A 17,195-nucleotide genomic window follows, 5' to 3' on the forward strand; every position below is an offset into this window, starting at 1 on the left:
CATCTCATATCCCCATTTTTTTTTGCATATTCCACACTACTAATGTTAGTAGTGTGTATGTGCAAAATTTCAGCGCTGTAGCTGCTGAAATAAAGGGTTAAATTGCAGAAAAAATTGGCGTGGGCTCCCGCGCAATTTTCTCCGCCAGAATGGTAAAGCCAGTGACTGAGGGCAGATATTAATAGCCAGGAGAGGGTCCATGGTTATTGGCCCCCCCGTGGCTAAAAACATCTGCCCCCAGCCACCCCAGAAAAGGCACATCTGGAAGATGCGCCTATTCTGGCACTTGGCCACTCTCTTCCCACTCCCGTGTAGCGGTGGGATATGGGGTAATGAAGGGTTAATGCCACCTTGCTATTGGAAGGTGACATTAAGCCAGATTAATAATGGAGAGGCGTCAATTATGACACCTATCCATTATTAATCCAATTGTTTGAAAGGGTTAAAAAACACACACACACACACACATGATTTAAAAGTAGTTTAATGAAATAAACACAGCGGTTGTTGTAATAATTTATTGTTCTCTCAATCCATCAGGAACACCCTCGCTTGGAAAAATAATAAACGCACAAGATACATACCTTCTGGTGAACCGTCTCGTCCCACGAAGTAATCCATCTGAAGGGGTTAACTAATATTACAGGCAGGATCCCTGCTAATGCAGCTGTGCTCCGTGCCTGTAATCCCCGGCGAATGAAGGAAATGTAGGTCATTGACCTACATTTCTTTCAGTCGCGGTGATGCGCCCCCTGGTGGATGTCCTCATATGACCTGGAGCGTGGGAAAAAGTTCCCAGGCTGCAGTTCATGAGAACATCCACCAGAGGGCGCCTCACCGCGACTGAATGTAAGTACAGATCCTGCTTTCCTTTCAGCACCCGGGGATTACAGGTACGAGCGAGTGGTTTATCGCAGCTCTGCCTGTAATATTAGTTAACCCCTTCAGATGGATTACTTCGTGGGACGAGACGGTTCACCAGAAGGTATGTATCTTGTGCGTTTCTTATTTTTCCAAGCGAGGGTGTTCCTGATGGATTGAGAGAACAATAAATTATTACAACAACCGCTGTGTTTATTTCATTAAACTACTTTTAAATAATATGTGTGTGTGTGTGTGTGTGTTTTTTAACCCTTTCCAACAATTGGATTAATAATGGATAGGTGTCATAATTGACGCCTCTCCATTATTAATCTGGCTTAATGTCACCTTCCAATAGCAAGGTGATATTAACCCTTCATTACCCCATAACCCACCGCTACAGGGAGTGGGAAGAGAGTGGCCAAGTGCCAGAATAGGCGCATCTTCCAGATGTGCCTTTTCTGGGGTGGCTGGGGGCAGATGTTTTTAGCCACGGGGGGGCCAATAACCATGGACCCTCTCCTGGCTATTAATATCTGCCCTCAGTCACTGGCTTTACCACTCTGGCGGAGAAAATTGCGCGGGAGCCCACGCCAATTTTTTCCGCCATTTAACCCTTTATTTCAGCAGCTACAGCGCTGAAATTTTGCACATACACACTACTAACATTAGTAGTGTGGAATATGCAAAAAAAAAGGGGATATGAGATGGTTTACTGTATGTAAACCATGTCTCATATCCTGTCGGGTTTGTGCAGGAGAAATGAAAAGCCGGCAATTGAATTACCGACTTTTCACTAACAGCGCTGCGTATTTCTCGCAAGTCACACTGCAGGTCCGTGTGGAATCCGTATTTTTCTCGCCCCCATAGACTTTCATTAGCGATTTTTTTGCGCAATACTCTGACAAACGCAGCATGCTGCGATTTTGTACGGCCGTAGAACGCCGTATAATACTGAACCGTAATATACGGCTAATAGGAGCAGCCCCATTGAGAATAATTGTGCCGTTTATTTTGCGAGTTTTACGGACGTAATTTCTGCGCTCTTACGTCCGTAAAACTCGCTAGTGTGAGGCCGGCCTTAAAGGTTATGAATGAGGACCGACAAATCATGTGCAGCACAACTACAGAGGAACCTGAAAATATGACCGAATTCGACTGCGGGTAAGAGAAAATGCAATTAAGAGAAGGCAACAGAAACAAAGAGAATGTCCAATAAACAAAACAAACCTTTGTGTTGGAAGCTCTTATGAATGATAATCTGATCACTGGTTATCCCACTGCTGGAACTTGCAGAGATGAGCTATAATCTGTGAGTAAACCAGGGAGCAAGTGTTTGAGGGGGATCTGCCACTAGACTCATGCTGCCCAAACCACAGGCTGCATGATTTAGAGTCTGGCTGCACGACCGCAGACGGGTATGTTTTACTTTTTGAAATGCCAAAGCATTTGAGAAAATAGTTTGAAAAGTTGGCTGGGGACCATAGGGAGCGACCTGACTAGTCCGAAGCTGTCCTCTTCTGGCTTTTCTTCACCATGCTATGTACACATGCGAGATGTGTGTCGGCTCACCAGGGCAGTATAATTGAAGATAAATGTAGTTGTACTCACGCCTGAATAATCCTTGTACGTGTTGTCAATAGATTTGTTTCTTTATAGTTAATGTTGTTAACTGGCCACAAGATGTAGCTGTTGTTTGAACACGGTTAAGAGACGGGATTTTTCTGTAAGATGTAAAAGGGAGGGTTTTATACAAGTTAAAGACAGGAAAAGGGAGTGTGGCCATCTTGGGCAGAGTCTGTAGGAATGAGGCGTGTATGAGGTTGTGCTGGAGAGGAATATGGTGACAGCCTCTCGTGACAGCACCCGACTGAGTAAAGAGCAGCGACAAATTGCAGCTTAACTGAACCGGTGTCCCAACCTATCCGGATGTGAGGGACTTCCTGCTGTAACAGCTGTTAAAGAACAGAAGGGACCAGGGACCTTTGAAGTGAAAGGTGCCGCATCCTGTTATAGCACAAGCCTCCTCGCTATTGCTCACCGGCATCCGCCCGCATGTCCAGATTGTTGTTCGGCGCAGACCTGGCGGTAAACACTAAAAACTCACTGTGGCGCCGCAGTAAGTAAACGTGCAAACATCACAATATATTTTGGCGCCAAGAGACACAAGGCCGGAGCAAAGCCTTTAGATAGGTATATTGACTCTACGGACCACATTTTCCTACCGGAATCAATGGCCAGAAATCCTATGTTTTCGTGCAGTTCAGTAACTAAGGATTCTATGCTACATATAGGTGCTGACAGCACACAGTGAACTCCAGGAAGGACTTGTGTTTTCCTCTCTGATCTCTGGAAGAGGGGTCTCTCTGTAGAACTATATATACACACACTAACTACATATTATATAGTTAATTTTTTAATATTCTCCATGCAGTCAAGGACGGACTTCTTTACCTGCAGTTTGAGTTTATATGGTGACGGGAGGGGAACATTTGGTTGGGAAATAGGAATAGAAACATACGAACCACTGTGCGAGGCTGCAGGCGAGCCCGTGCTTTGCACTCAATTTAACCAGTTTGCTCTCAGGGTGTAATAAGGTAACTGTGGCCGGTTCAGACGAGAACTCCAACAGGTAAATTCCCATAGAGAAAATAGCGGAAACAGTTCTCATGGGTGCTGAGTAGTGTTGAGCATTCCGATACTGCAAGTATCGGGTATCGGCCGATACTTGCTGTATCGGAATTCCGATACCGAGATCCGATACTTTTGTGGTATCGGGTATCGGGTATCGAAACAACATTAATGTAATAATGTGTAAAAGAGAGAATTACAATAAAAAATATTGCTATACTCACCTCTCCGACGCAGCCCGGACCTCAGCGAGGGAACCGGCAGCGTTGTTTGTTTAAAATTCGCGCGTTTACTTGGTTACGTGAAGTCCCGGCTTGTGATTGGTCGCGGCGGCCATGTTGCCGGGACGCGGACCAATCACAGCAAGCCGTGACGTAATTTCAGGTCCTTGCAGGATTTTAAAATTACGTTCCGGCGTTGTGATTGGGCGCGTCGTGGTCACATGGGCGACGTAACCAATCACAAGCCGGGACGTCACGGGAGGCTGGACACGCGCACATTTTAAAATGCGCGCGTGTCCAGCCTCCCATGACGTCACGGCTTGTGATTGGTTAATGGCGGCCATGTTGCCGGGACGCGGACCAATCACAGCAAGCCGTGACGTAATTTCGTCACGGCTTGCTGTGATTGGTCCGCGTCCCGGCAACATGGCCGCCCTGACCAATCACAAGCCGGGACTTCACGTAACCAAGTAAAAGCGCGAATTTTAAACAAACAACGCTGCCGGTTCCCTCGCTGAGGTCCAGGCTGCGTCGGACAGGTGAGTATAGCAATATTTTTTATTGTAATTCTTTATTTTACACATTTATATGGATCCCAGGGTCTGAAGGAGAGTTTCCTCTCCTTCAGACCCTGGGAACCATCAGGAATACCGTCCGATACTTGAGTCCCATTGACTTGTATTGGTATCGGGTATCGGTATCGGATTGGATCCGATACTTTGCCGGTATCGGCCGATACTTTCCGATACCGATACTTTCAAGTATCGGACGGTATCGCTCAACACTAGTGCTGAGCTGTCCATCACAGTGGGTATAGCCTCCTGGCAAAATGTTTGCTTGATGTGATTATTTTGTGTGTTTATCAAAACCGAGTTGGAATATCTTTATTCCTAAGTAAAATAGTTAGTGACTGTGTGGAAATTAGTTATTTTTGCGTGGAAATTAGTTCTTTTCACGTCTGTAACTCTCCTGTATCTTGAACAACAGCCTTGGTGAATGATTTACATACACGGTGAGAGCTGTCAATCAACTGCAGTACAGGTACCAGGCATGAACTGATAACTTGAGAATAACCTTTTAAATGTATGTCTTGAGTTACTAACAGCCCTGCAGTCTCGTTACTTCTCGATTGCGTGGGGCTCGTTCACTCCTCCTTGAGTGACAGTGCTGGTCAGTGATCTCCCACTGCTGAGCTTATCATGCTACTGTAACACAATAACGGTCTGTTAGTGCTTGTTCTGAAATCTACACTATTGTCACTATGTTTGCCTACAAATATACTGTATATACACATCGAAAGTATGCACCGCAAAGGGCCGGGAAGTTATTACAGCCACTGCTCCGGGAACGCCCCAATGACTGACAGTAAGCAGCTCCTGAGAGGATATGAGTTTATTTCTTCCCAGTAGCTGTGCTTTCAGTACGGCGAGCTGGCAGAATTAACACTGTTTGTCTGCAGATTAACCCTATATCTGCAGGTAAATAGTGTTTTTTTGGACATGAAAGGCTCCCTTTAAGCCTTTGGGAATCTAGTCTTAGACAGTCCAGAATACATCGAGTACATTAGGTACATTTCATGTAACGGTAAAAATTGATATACAAAATCATCGATCATTCAGACCTTCAGTGAGACCATCTGGATTGGATGTCTTCTAACAAAGTGGAATGTAGATAGACTACAGTTACTATATATATTTTTCCATTCAACTTCTTAATGTCAAAAGATAAAACATTTTATTATTATCACTTATTTTAACGATCCATTAGTTCCAGGCGTGGTGCATATAATAAAAGGTTTCAGTACAGGCTATACTACAATTGAGGCACTCCGTACCGACAAAGTTAATATAACCATGGTGTTTTTGGTGACAATTTGCCATCTTGTGCCATACTTCATTATTTCAAGACGACAATATATAATCTGGATTCTATTTGCTTCCGATGTTTGGATTTACCCAGAACTCAGAGATTTCCTTTTTAAAATGTACTTTCCTAACACAATCTAAAGAAGCGCTCCTGCCAAGGACTCTCCGCACCATTCTAACACTGCAGCCTTTTTATCGGAGCGGAGGGAAAAGTAAAAAAAGATGAAAAAGCAGTGTCAGATTGCATTTTCTGTGATGTGCCTAACTAAAGTAATTAGTGGTCTACCGAGAGAGACAGAGGACCATGAAATTTAATTTGTCAGGGGTGCTAGCAGAATTTTCTTTTGTTTGTAAAGTGAACGGCTAATTTAAAATTCGGGGGCATCTGTGCTCTCCCACCAAGACACTTCTTAAATTTTTTTTTTCTTTAGAAAACTTAATGCAAAAAGTCATAAAAAAAAAAAAACGCACAAAACTATCTACAGAGGATGAACAGCAGCAAAAAAAAAAAAAAAAAAAAACTTTACCAAGATTCCACAAGTTCCAAAAGTTCCATCTTAAAATTGTCACTTAAGATGGATGAGAGGTTGAGGAGGGAGTTCCAGACTCGCACTCCATGTGAGAACGGGTTAATGAACACCAATGATTTACTGCCAAGACATTTCTAGCCAGGTATTTATCTCTGTTGACAACCAAGTGGAATACACCAAGGGTGAACAAGGGTCATGTTTGAGTCTCCCAAAAAAAAGGATTACCTTTGAAAAAGAATGCAAGAAAGACACCACCTGTTCTCATAAAGGTTGTGTCCACATCTGTATGCATTTAGCATTCTGCCCCCAAGGTAAATATGGCTTAATATGCCCCGCTGTATGGATACTGGAAACCACTCTCTGTGGTGGTTGAACATTTTTTTTTCTTTTTTTTGGTCGATTTGCATATTCATCCATTGCTGTCCTCATTCTCTAGACAAACGTCTGCTGCAAAGGCTTCTGTTTTCATAAAAAAAAAAAAAAAAAAAATCTGAACTGAACACACATTTTTTCTCTTCTCTCTTGCATAGTAAATATTGGAAACAGATTCTTGACCAAAGCTCCCCCCTTCTTTAACTACTGCCAAAAGGAAGTCTGGGGAAGCACTCAACTAGAATGGATATTTAGGAGAGGAACACTGTTCTGGAAAAGAACAGGAGCAAACAAGATGAAGCAAAAAAAAAAAAAAAAAAATGCAGATTTTAAAAGGCAAATCGAATATTAATAGGCTTCTTGTCTGATAATAAAGATCATCATTGCAGACATGCATACGAGGACTGGAATAACATATAGTAGGAGCATGTAGCCGCACTCTTCGGTTAGGGGAGCCAGGCATTGAACGCTTCAGGACAGTGCCAACTAGTGGTCAGGTTATGAATAAACCACAATATTTTATAGCTAATGTCTTATCACATGAACAGCGGTAATTTTTCTTTTTGGCACAGCGGATATTTATAAAAGCACAATCCTTGCATTATGCTCAAAATATTCCTAATGCCCAACAGAGCAATAATGAAATATTAAATTCATAATTATGCATTTTTTTTTTCTTACCTACGGCAGCAGTAATCTGGCAGAACAGGTACTTGTCCACCAACAAAAATGATACCTTTGTTTTATAGATCCGATGTGCCAGTCATGAGAAATCTAGCGTAGAAGTCACATGCAGGTCAGACAGGAAGTGCACTGGGGGCGTGGCAGTGCACTTGGTCTGCTTCCTCTTCACTGACGCCCCCAGTACACTTCCAGTCTGATTTGCATATAACTTCTACACTAGATTTCTCACGACTGGCATGTCTGATTTCTATAAAACAAAGAGATCATATAATTGGGGACAAGTGCCTATGCAGACTTACCGTTACTTCAATATGCAAAAACGAGCAGACTGTTTCCCTTTTAATCTATAGTTGTAATTCTCACCTCACCAGAACTATGGCCAGTTGTAAAGATCCATGTGCATGAAGTGTCTGTGCCTAGAGAGTAGTGTGCAGCCATATGGCGCCTACAGCGATCCGCCATGTGTTATCAGATGACATATTATAGAGGGTTTTTCCCCTATTACTTTTAGGATTATCATGAAATATTGGATTTTGTATGAATCAAACAGAAATTGGAGGCGTAATTAGGTACAGTATGGCCGCCCGCATACACCATTAGTGCTGTACTATACAACTCCGTAGAGATCAGCTGTAATTTTGTCTTTTGCATGATCACTCACTAAATCACTAACTTACCACACATAGTAAGTTATAAAAAAAGGCTGAAATGTGAAATTATGCTGGAGAAACCCTAATCTCATACACACCACAGTGCAATACAGCCATGCCGTATAGATTCTTAAAGGGGTTGTCCAGGCGTAGGGCCCAAGTCAGCCATCACTATGTGACTGCAGACTTGTGAATCCTGTTAGAATTGGCCGGTGTCGTGAGCATGCGAGTCCCATATTGCCGGCCACATTCCGACTAGCCGTGTCCGGCCTAGACTGAAACCTTGTGCAGAAAGTCTGCTGCATGACAACAAGGCTTGCGGAGGAACTCTGTTACATGCGTAGGATGCAGCACGTGATCAGACTTCACATGGATTTCCCCAATGCCGCACTGGGTTGGCAAAGTCCCACCAGCAACATTGATTTTCAAGGTTCAGCTACATGCAGAAATAATCTGTTCCTAGTGCACAAGTTTACTTTTGCTTCTATGTAATATTCATTTGGCTAGTCTGTTTAATGGATTGATTGTAGTTCTTTCAGCAAATTGTGAATCAAGTGTAATCTCACTACTCATTAGCTCTGGTAGACGGCGGCCTACCGGAGGATTCTCCCGTTCCCCCAGCGGCCAGTCCGAGCCTGGACTTAAGCACAGAATCACCTGACAGCTACATATACCGATGCCAAAGAAAAGTCCCCGTATTGTACCTCCAGATGTTTACCTGCATGCAATATTAAGGAGGTATTCTCTGGTAGGAACGTATAGAGGACACAGTAACTCATACAGACAGCATAGAGAAGGCTCTGTAATACTCTGCGTGTCTCCGTACCGGGATTACAGTCTGAATTCTTTGTGCATATTGACTTTTTTATTTTTATGAAGGAATATTTAATCATCTGGAAGAAGTGGCTAAGACAAGTTAATATATGCCAACCATCTAGTCTTTCAGCCACACAGATGCATGCAAAGACATACCGATAGGTCATTTAGATTGTGAGCCCCATTGGGGACAGCGATGATGTGTGCAAACTGTAAAGCGCTGTGGAATATGTTAGCTCTATATAAAAATAAAGATTATTATTATTATTATAAGAGATATTAATATTGATACAATGTAGCACTTAAGTATGAAAAAAAAAGTAATTTACTAAATATTTTATAAATATATAGATAGCTGTTCACAGACAGAAAAAATCTCAGGATTAAGAAAGTAATTCACCGGGGCCCCACTTTTTGTCAAATTCAGAAGGCACCTTCTACCTATAATGAGCAGAGACCTCTGCTGGCCAGCAGCAGTACTGCAGTGATTAGTGCTCATTAAAATTACAAGTGACCATCTGATTCCTTATAAATAAAACCAGCTGTCCAACTGAAAGACAAACGCCATATAGGTTTTAAAGTCAATCTCAGATAAAAAAAAAAATAATAAAAATAATATTATAATTACAAAAAATAAATATTATATATATTTTTTTATTATAATAAATATGTATTCTATTTTTTTTTATTTTTTAAAGTCAATTATATTCTCAATTCCCAGGTATTGATGAAACCCTCGGCACCTGCTCATGGAGCTGTCAAAGACATATCTATATATCTGGATAAATTAACCATTTCTTCACAGCAGAGTAGTCAGGAGATCGGACCACCACATTTGGATCAAATGCGCGTCTCTCATCTAGGCAATACCTTTCTTCATTTATGAAAAGAGTCTCAGGCTGAAAGAACACAAAAGGGAGGAATACAAAGCCGCTGGGCACAGCTAAACCTATGTGCTAGAGGGGATAACGTCACCCATACAAAAAGCAAGAGGAGCAAAGAGGATAAGGAGAGTCCTGCAGAGCAACAAGAAAGCCATTGGGTTCTTGCCAGGGCTGGTAGACAGGATCTGCACTGATCATATACATTATTAAATTAATGATGAGAAACCCAATATGAACTTGCAGATTTCTGGCGGAAACATGAAACCCAGTTATGATTGTTTTTCATTATGCAGGCTATATAATTTATTAAAGCAGCATTCACTGTCACAAACATATGCTAGAAATTACACATACGGTCCAACCTCAGCCTAAGTGGAAATGCCTTTAAATTACAATGTTGAACATTTCAATAAAACGAGCTCTGACATCTTTATGAGGATATTTTATGTACCTGACCCCGATACTGTCCTTCTAAGCCCTCCACATAAAATCATATCCATAGATCTGGCATTAAGCATTGCTCGTGTGAATGCAGCACAATGGAGAGAGCCATAATAAAAGATGCCGCAAAAAAAAAACCAGAAGGGTCATCTTGGCAGGTATGATTATTTCACAAACTATGTACCCCAAAAATGCAAACTGTGGTGCGTAGGTAAATGAACGAGCGACCGTGCAATACATGGTCGAGCCGAGTCCTTCAAATTGGGAGATCCTCTTTGCAATGGCTACTTATTTTGGCTAAAAGGACAGGGAGATGCCGAAAAGAAGACTACTCAATTATCTTACAAAGGAATTGGCTAAGGGAACAAGGAAAGTGCAGAAGAGTGTTATCCAGATTAAGGTAGTGATCAGAGGCGGTTCTGTGAAACACAAGGGTACAAAACAGGGATCCAGCGGCTGCAGCTCCACAGGTTGGTAAATCCAACGCAGTAATGCGGGTAGATTGGAGATAGCGCAGAGGTGTCAAACTGCATTCCTCGAGGGCCGCCAACAGGTCATGTTTTCAGGATTTCCTTGTATTGCACAGGTGATAATTTAATCACCTGCACAGAATGATTCCAGCACCTTGTGGAATGCTAAGGAAATCCTGAAAACATGACCTGTTGGCGGCCCTCGAGGAAAGCAGTTTGACACCTCTGAGATAGCGGGTGACCTGCACTACTGACGTGTATTCGAACAATGAGTCAGAATCAGGCAAAAGTATTAGAAGTGCGGTTTATTCTTTATTCTCTATTCATCCTTCTTCAGGAGACCACTGAGATCTCTGTGATCTCCTGAAGAAGTCGGAATACTTAGAAACGCGGAGAGAATAAACCACACTACTAATAATTTTGCCTGATTCTGACTCCTTATACAAAGTGGCGGCACAGGTCACCAAACTACCCGAAGTTATCTTAAAAGGTTCTCTTATGAAGATAGCCCCAGTCTATATTCTCTATTAATATATACGGATATTAAGGAAGGATTCCCCACTCAGGACTAGAAATTATGGCCTGCTTTATTATAAAAAAATAAAAAAAAGTGGCTCCCATTTGGAGGACTCAAGCCATTTCCATTGCATGCAATTTTACAACTCCTGGCTCGCCACGGTTTACTAAAGCAAAATACATTTTTCGAGAGAACCAGGGCATCTCAAGAGCCGCTTCTCAAAACCTTTAGAATTTTCCCCGTAGTGGGACAACACCAGGAAAAAAAATAAAATACTAGATTTCCTTGTACAAAAAAAAAGACTTGCAAATATGAACCCTTGATGTTGGTGCCTTTCCTGGCGGGATGTTGGCTGATTACTCAGGGTCTGTTGGTTACACCCCCCCCCCCCCCCAACAAAAAAAAAAAGCAGACTTTATTCTATGTCATCCTACATGATCAGTCCATCCTAGTTTTGGAGACTTTGTACCTCGAGATTTTTTTTTTTGTAGACCATACTGATGGTGGGACATGAGAAGAGACATCGTTCCATTTGGATGCAAGTTTTCACAAGCGAGGAAACTCCTCAGCGGAAGAAGACAGCCAAGATCAGTTTAATGCATTGTTTTCCAGGTCATCAATTCAATTGAGGGTCAGTGAGATGAGAATTAACAAGCTCTTTACATTACTCATCCCCCACCAGCTAATTTCATACAACGAACTGACAAAGTGACGTTGACAAAATTCATACAAAATTGTTCTGCTCCTTTTTTGGATGTTCTGGTCCAAAAAATATTTAAAGGGGGTTATTCAGGACTGTATTTTTTACTATGGGTCTGAGAACTAATGGGTAGATAGTTGCTAACTACCTGCATGTTGTGCCCGGTGCTGATGTCTGTCAGTACAGAGCGGTTACACACCGGTCCGGCCAGCAATTCAGCGGCTTTTCGCTTCTCTTCTGCTCTGTTCTGTTGATGTGGAGTAACAGCCAATGTCATGCTGATTGACAGCTACCTAACTGCAGGAAAATGGCTGTCAATCAGCATGACGCCAGCGGTGAGACCAATCGGCAAAGCAGCTCTGTTGACGTGGAGCAGATGAATCGCTGGCAGGTGACGTGGAGCAGATGAATTGCTGGCAGGGAATACCTATTAGATTTTAGGCCCGTAGTCAAAGCAGAAAATAGTTCTGGACAACTCATTTAAGTCATTTCTTGTGAAATATAGATGATAACCGATGTATAGATGATAACCGCATTGGATGTCCCTTGCATAATCACGCCACTCCATTCACGTCTATTGGAGCCTAGCTGTCAGTCCTGTAGAAGTGAAAGTAGCCATGGTCATATGAGACGTCCAAACACGAAATTCAGACATGGGACTTAGGACCTCAGGTCTCTGGATCGGTGGGACCCCGAGTGATCATACATGTATCACGGCACAACATGTATTATCTGTGTGCAGACTCAAAGAATCAGGATTAAAATATTATTTAATAAACCAGCTTTAAAAATTCTAAGACTTAAGAAAAAAAAAAAAGAATCTAGGAAAATAAATCTGTAGGATTCGAATGGTAGAAAGCATTGCAGAATCTTTATAGCGACATAGCCTAGAGGGCCTGAGCACACGTTTAATGCTGCTGCACCTTTAAAAGACATTACAAGCCCTTTATCTTTTTAACACATGCATTTCTGTCTGCTACAGGTTACAATAAAACGTGAAGCGCTTGCAGCTAATGTGTCAACTGCGCAAACGATCTGGAAGCAGGAGCCAGCTCTTATGCACAGCTGTTTTACAGAACCATTTTACCTGGCCTGCGTACCTCAAGCCGTTTATCAGGATCTAAACCAAGTGTAGCCGAGGTGGACAACACAAGGCTAAAGGAGTTAACAAATGACGAGCAGGAGAACGACAAAGTGGACCAGAACAGTACGTCAGTAGGTAGGCGTTAAACCCGAACACTGACATGCCAAGCATGGAACAGATGATCTCTGAGAATCTGCCGACCAATATGGACCTGCATTAGGACTGTATGGCTCCAACACTTACCTGGGGCCATGCATGGAACAGAAGATCTCTGAGCATCTTCTGACCAATATGGACCCGCATTAGGACTATATGGCTCCAACACTTACCTGGGGTCATGCATGGAACAGAAGATCTCTGAGCATCTTCTGACCAATATGGACCCATATTAAGACTGTATGGCTCCAACACTTACCTGGGGTATTGTGTACTCCTGGTGAACATGAATGTAGAGAAGTGCTTCTCAACTCCAGTCTTCAAGACCCACCAACAGGTCAAGTTTTCAGGATTCCTTTGAAATTATCACTTGGGCAATCCTAAGGAAATCCTGAAAACTTGACCCGTTGGTGGGTCTTGAGGACTGGAGTTGAGAAACACTGATGTAGAGGTTGGGAAAAGAAGGCTACCTAAACCCCAATTTAGGCTTGGAGATACATGCGAAGACAAAGCGATTAAGTGTAACTGGATAGCCTTGGATTATCATTATCAACTATAGACTTATGTTTGCCTAATAACTGATCAAATTACTGACCTAATGACCCCAAACACAGAAAAGTTAGTGGGACCAGACAACCATCTACTATGTATTAGGGCCCCCCGACTATCCCTGACAGATGATGTTGGGAGAGATCAGGGTCGGGCATGTTGAATTTCAATAACCATGTAATTCTCCTGAGAGAGAAGGTCCCCCAGGGTGTCAGCAGTGGCTTCATCCACGCCCTCTTCAAATGTCTGACCGGTTAATGATAATCGCAACATGACTAGGGATATTGGGCATCTCAAGTTTCAAGCTCCTCCAGTGTGGCCGTAGTAACGTTCTCGGTCTTTATGTTAAGGCTAATTTGCATCCTTTTTTTCCCATGAATCATTGCCAGTGAGGCTGCATACACAATTGGTCTCGAGGTGGCATTCCCAAACGTTGGTCGTAACCAGGGCTGTGGAGTCGGAGTTGGAGCCCATTTTGGTGGGGTCGGTGTCATGGAAATTGAGGAGTTGGAGGTTTGGCTTACCGACCCCACAGCCCTGGTCACAACAATGACATATTGATCCCCTACATCCTATTTATTACACACGCTCTATAGAATAAATCAACATATTAAAGAATTCGATAATAAGGAAAACCCCCAATGGAAACTTGAACGTGGTTCTTATCATTTTGTTCATTGGTAATAGCTGGACAGTACAATTTTTTTATAATTTTTTCTAAAAAAAAAAAAAGCAGAAATATTTAACCCCTTACTACCCAACGGAGCGCTACGTCTCGTTACCCTGCCTTTAATTTGTCATGCATGATGTAACGCTATCACTAAAAGACCATTTCCTTCTTAATTCTTCACGAACTTTGCTATTTTCATAAAAGTGGAGAAAATTGCAACCACATCCAGGGGGGAGGCAGGAGTCTAGCCTAGCTCCAGCTGATCTTCCCTTTACCATCCATCAGCAGCGCTAAATCTATTTGGATAAAACGCGTGTGACCCAGACAGCTGGCACCATCCCAAACTGCCTTACACACCGGTAGCCCAGATAATAACAATCCTTCTCTATGCTCCTCACCATATTACAGCGCAAGACTGGAAGAAATTAGCCGAGCCCAAGAAACACATTGCGTCCAGGTAACGGAGGCTCCAGTCATCCAGGCAACGACCTACAACCACTATCATCCACCGCCAGTCTGGGAGTCGTAGTAAGGAAGCATCTTCACAGCCAGCTGGACAAATGGACTGGAGCAGTGGACACAGAACCATTGCAGGCAACTGGGCAATGTGAACACACTGGCGGTCCGGCACCTATAAATTGCTGCATAAACCTACAGCTGCAAAAAGAGGAGTAAAAAGTCCTAATAACCCTATAAATGATTCCTTACAGTCACAGCAGGACGGGCTTTGCTTTGTGGGTCCTACAGAAGTCTGGCACCCAAATAGAAAGTCTAGTGAAATTCAGCTTGGAAGCAAAGGGGGGGCGAGTGTGGGGTTCAACCTCACATAACCCCTCTATATACATTCTCCTCCAATTCAGCCCTCCACAGCCAAGACCTGCACTCCCTATGATGGCTGCAGCATACATACACACACATGCGAGACGCTGCCGCGATAAACGTCTCGGAGATCCTAAATGGCCAGATGAAAATCAGAACCACACTCTTATGTCTCCGTGATTAGTCTATTAAGAGCTTAACATATCCGAGAGCATCAGACGGAGCGAACACGTTAACGCTGCCCGTCTGAGGCCAGACACAACTATGCACTTGTCTGACTGACTTAAGTAGACTTTTTTTTTCTCTAATACATGAAGCATAAAAGTTGGCTTCACTTCCACTGCTTAAGTACTGAACTTTCTCTCCTCCTCTCCCACTTTAGATTGTGAGCTCTCTGGCGCTTCCTTCTTACCTTTTAACATGATTCAGGTTGTTAATGCATAATCTACACTGCTGACCTCATCACATTAGAGTGCAAGCTCTGGGACACTTTCTTCTTACACAGTGCTCAGCCTTCACTTCCACCTGTACTGTGCTAACCCCCATAAAATTAGATTGTGAGCTCTCTGGCGCTTCCTTCTTACCTTTTAACATGATTTCAGGTTCTCAATGCATAATCTACACTGCTGAGCTCATCACATTAGAGCGCAAGCTCTGGGACACTTTCTTCTTACACATCACTCAGCCTTCATTTCCACCTGTACAGTGCTAACCCCCATAAAATAAGATTGCAAGCTCCCTGGCGCTTTCTTCACACCTTCCGACACAATTCAAGGTCTTAATACATGTCCACACTACTGACCTCCTCAACTTAAGAGTGCAAGCTCTTTGACTCTCCTTTCATACACATTTCTCAGCCCTCATTTCAGCACTGACCCCAAACATTAGATTTTGAGCTCTCTGGCGCTTCCTTCTTACCTTTTAATATGATTCAGGTGCTCAATGCATAATCTACACTGCTGACCTCATCATATTAGAGTGCAGTCTATGGGACACTTTCTTCTTACCTCTTACACATCACTCAACCTTCATTTCCACCCCATAGAAATTAGATTGCAAGCTCCCTGACACCAACACAGAAGCCCATTGATACCTACAGATCTCTAGCTACACAGCTAATTAGACTGCTAGCTCTGTGACATCACTCAGCCTTCCATTTACCAACTAGTGTAGACCCCAATTAGACTGTCAGCTCTCTGGCCCCATTCACTAGCTCAATCCTTATCTTCCTAACTAGACTGCAAGCTCTCTGACTTTATTTAACCCTCTGCTATCCCAGGGGATGGAGTGCAAGCTCTCGGACATCTCTCTCATTCTGAGCACTGAGGTGTATACGATACAGAGGAACAATAACACAAAAAGGTGCAACAATGTAACAAGCAAGACAAGCTGAAGAGTGGGCTGCCAGCACACACAGCCAGGAGGGTGCAGGGAGGATGGCAGGAGCTGCCTCTTACCTCTCTCATGTCCTGTCAGCACAGACATTGGCCATTCCTGTGTGTTCCCTGTGCAGACCCCAGACAGCCTCCTCCAGCAGCAGCAGCAGCCCTGTCCTGGTGCCACCACCATCCTCTGGCACTGACACAGGGGTATAACAGGGGGCTCACAGTGCTGGCCGCATGTGGCGGGTCTGATTACTATGATTACTGCTGCCTTGTGTTGTGTGAGCAGCTTTCAGTGCATGTGTCTGTGGAGAGAGTGCAGAGAGCCCTGTGCAGGAGCCGCAGTGGCCACTCATAGCTCGCTATCTGCCAGCAGCCAACTTTAGGGCTCATCAGTTTTTTTGGCAGCTCAGCAAGTGGGAGGGGAGAGTGACGTCACTGCTTCACCCCCCCCCCCTCCTCCCTTTACGTTCTAGTGCGCATGTGCGGAGAAGTGCAGGACGGGGGATGGGACTGGAGGGGTGCAGGCAGGGGAGAAGGTGGCAGCCGGCGGCTCCGAGCCGGGACCCTGCACCGAGGACACCGTGCCATGCCGTGCTGTGTGACACACTGGTGTCTGTGGGCTTCTCTATAACGCTTTGTTACTTAAAGGGGACAGAGGCTGAAATAACCTCCGGGGGCGCTCTATTGCAGAATGATGGTTTTGGGGGGCACTAAATATGTCATTGGGGGATTAACATGACACATTTTAAGATAAGTTCTGCTCTCACTCACATCCCTGTTCCCAACTGCAGTCAGAGCCTGCAATGCCGTAGTACCCTCCTAAATACTGTCCCCGTAGCACTAGCACCTGGCCCCCTATAAAGAGTCCCCTCTGAAAGTAGCATTAGGTA

The 17,195-nt window shown here is 43.6% G+C and overlaps 1 protein-coding gene across 1 annotated transcript in view; it reads right to left on the reverse strand.

Annotated features, from left to right (window-relative positions):
* Positions 1-16,676, reverse strand: part of ADAMTS6 (ADAM metallopeptidase with thrombospondin type 1 motif 6) — a 363,879-nt gene extending 347,203 nt beyond the window's left edge. The window contains exon 1 of the mRNA XM_077286170.1: positions 16,378-16,676. The gene's annotated coding sequence lies outside the window, so the exon portion shown is untranslated. The remainder of the gene's footprint in view (positions 1-16,377) is intronic.
* Positions 16,677-17,195: the final 519 nt, after the last annotated feature.

This window comes from Ranitomeya variabilis, chromosome 1, assembly GCF_051348905.1.
Source record: "Ranitomeya variabilis isolate aRanVar5 chromosome 1, aRanVar5.hap1, whole genome shotgun sequence".
Classification (NCBI taxonomy): Eukaryota; Metazoa; Chordata; class Amphibia; order Anura; family Dendrobatidae; genus Ranitomeya; species Ranitomeya variabilis.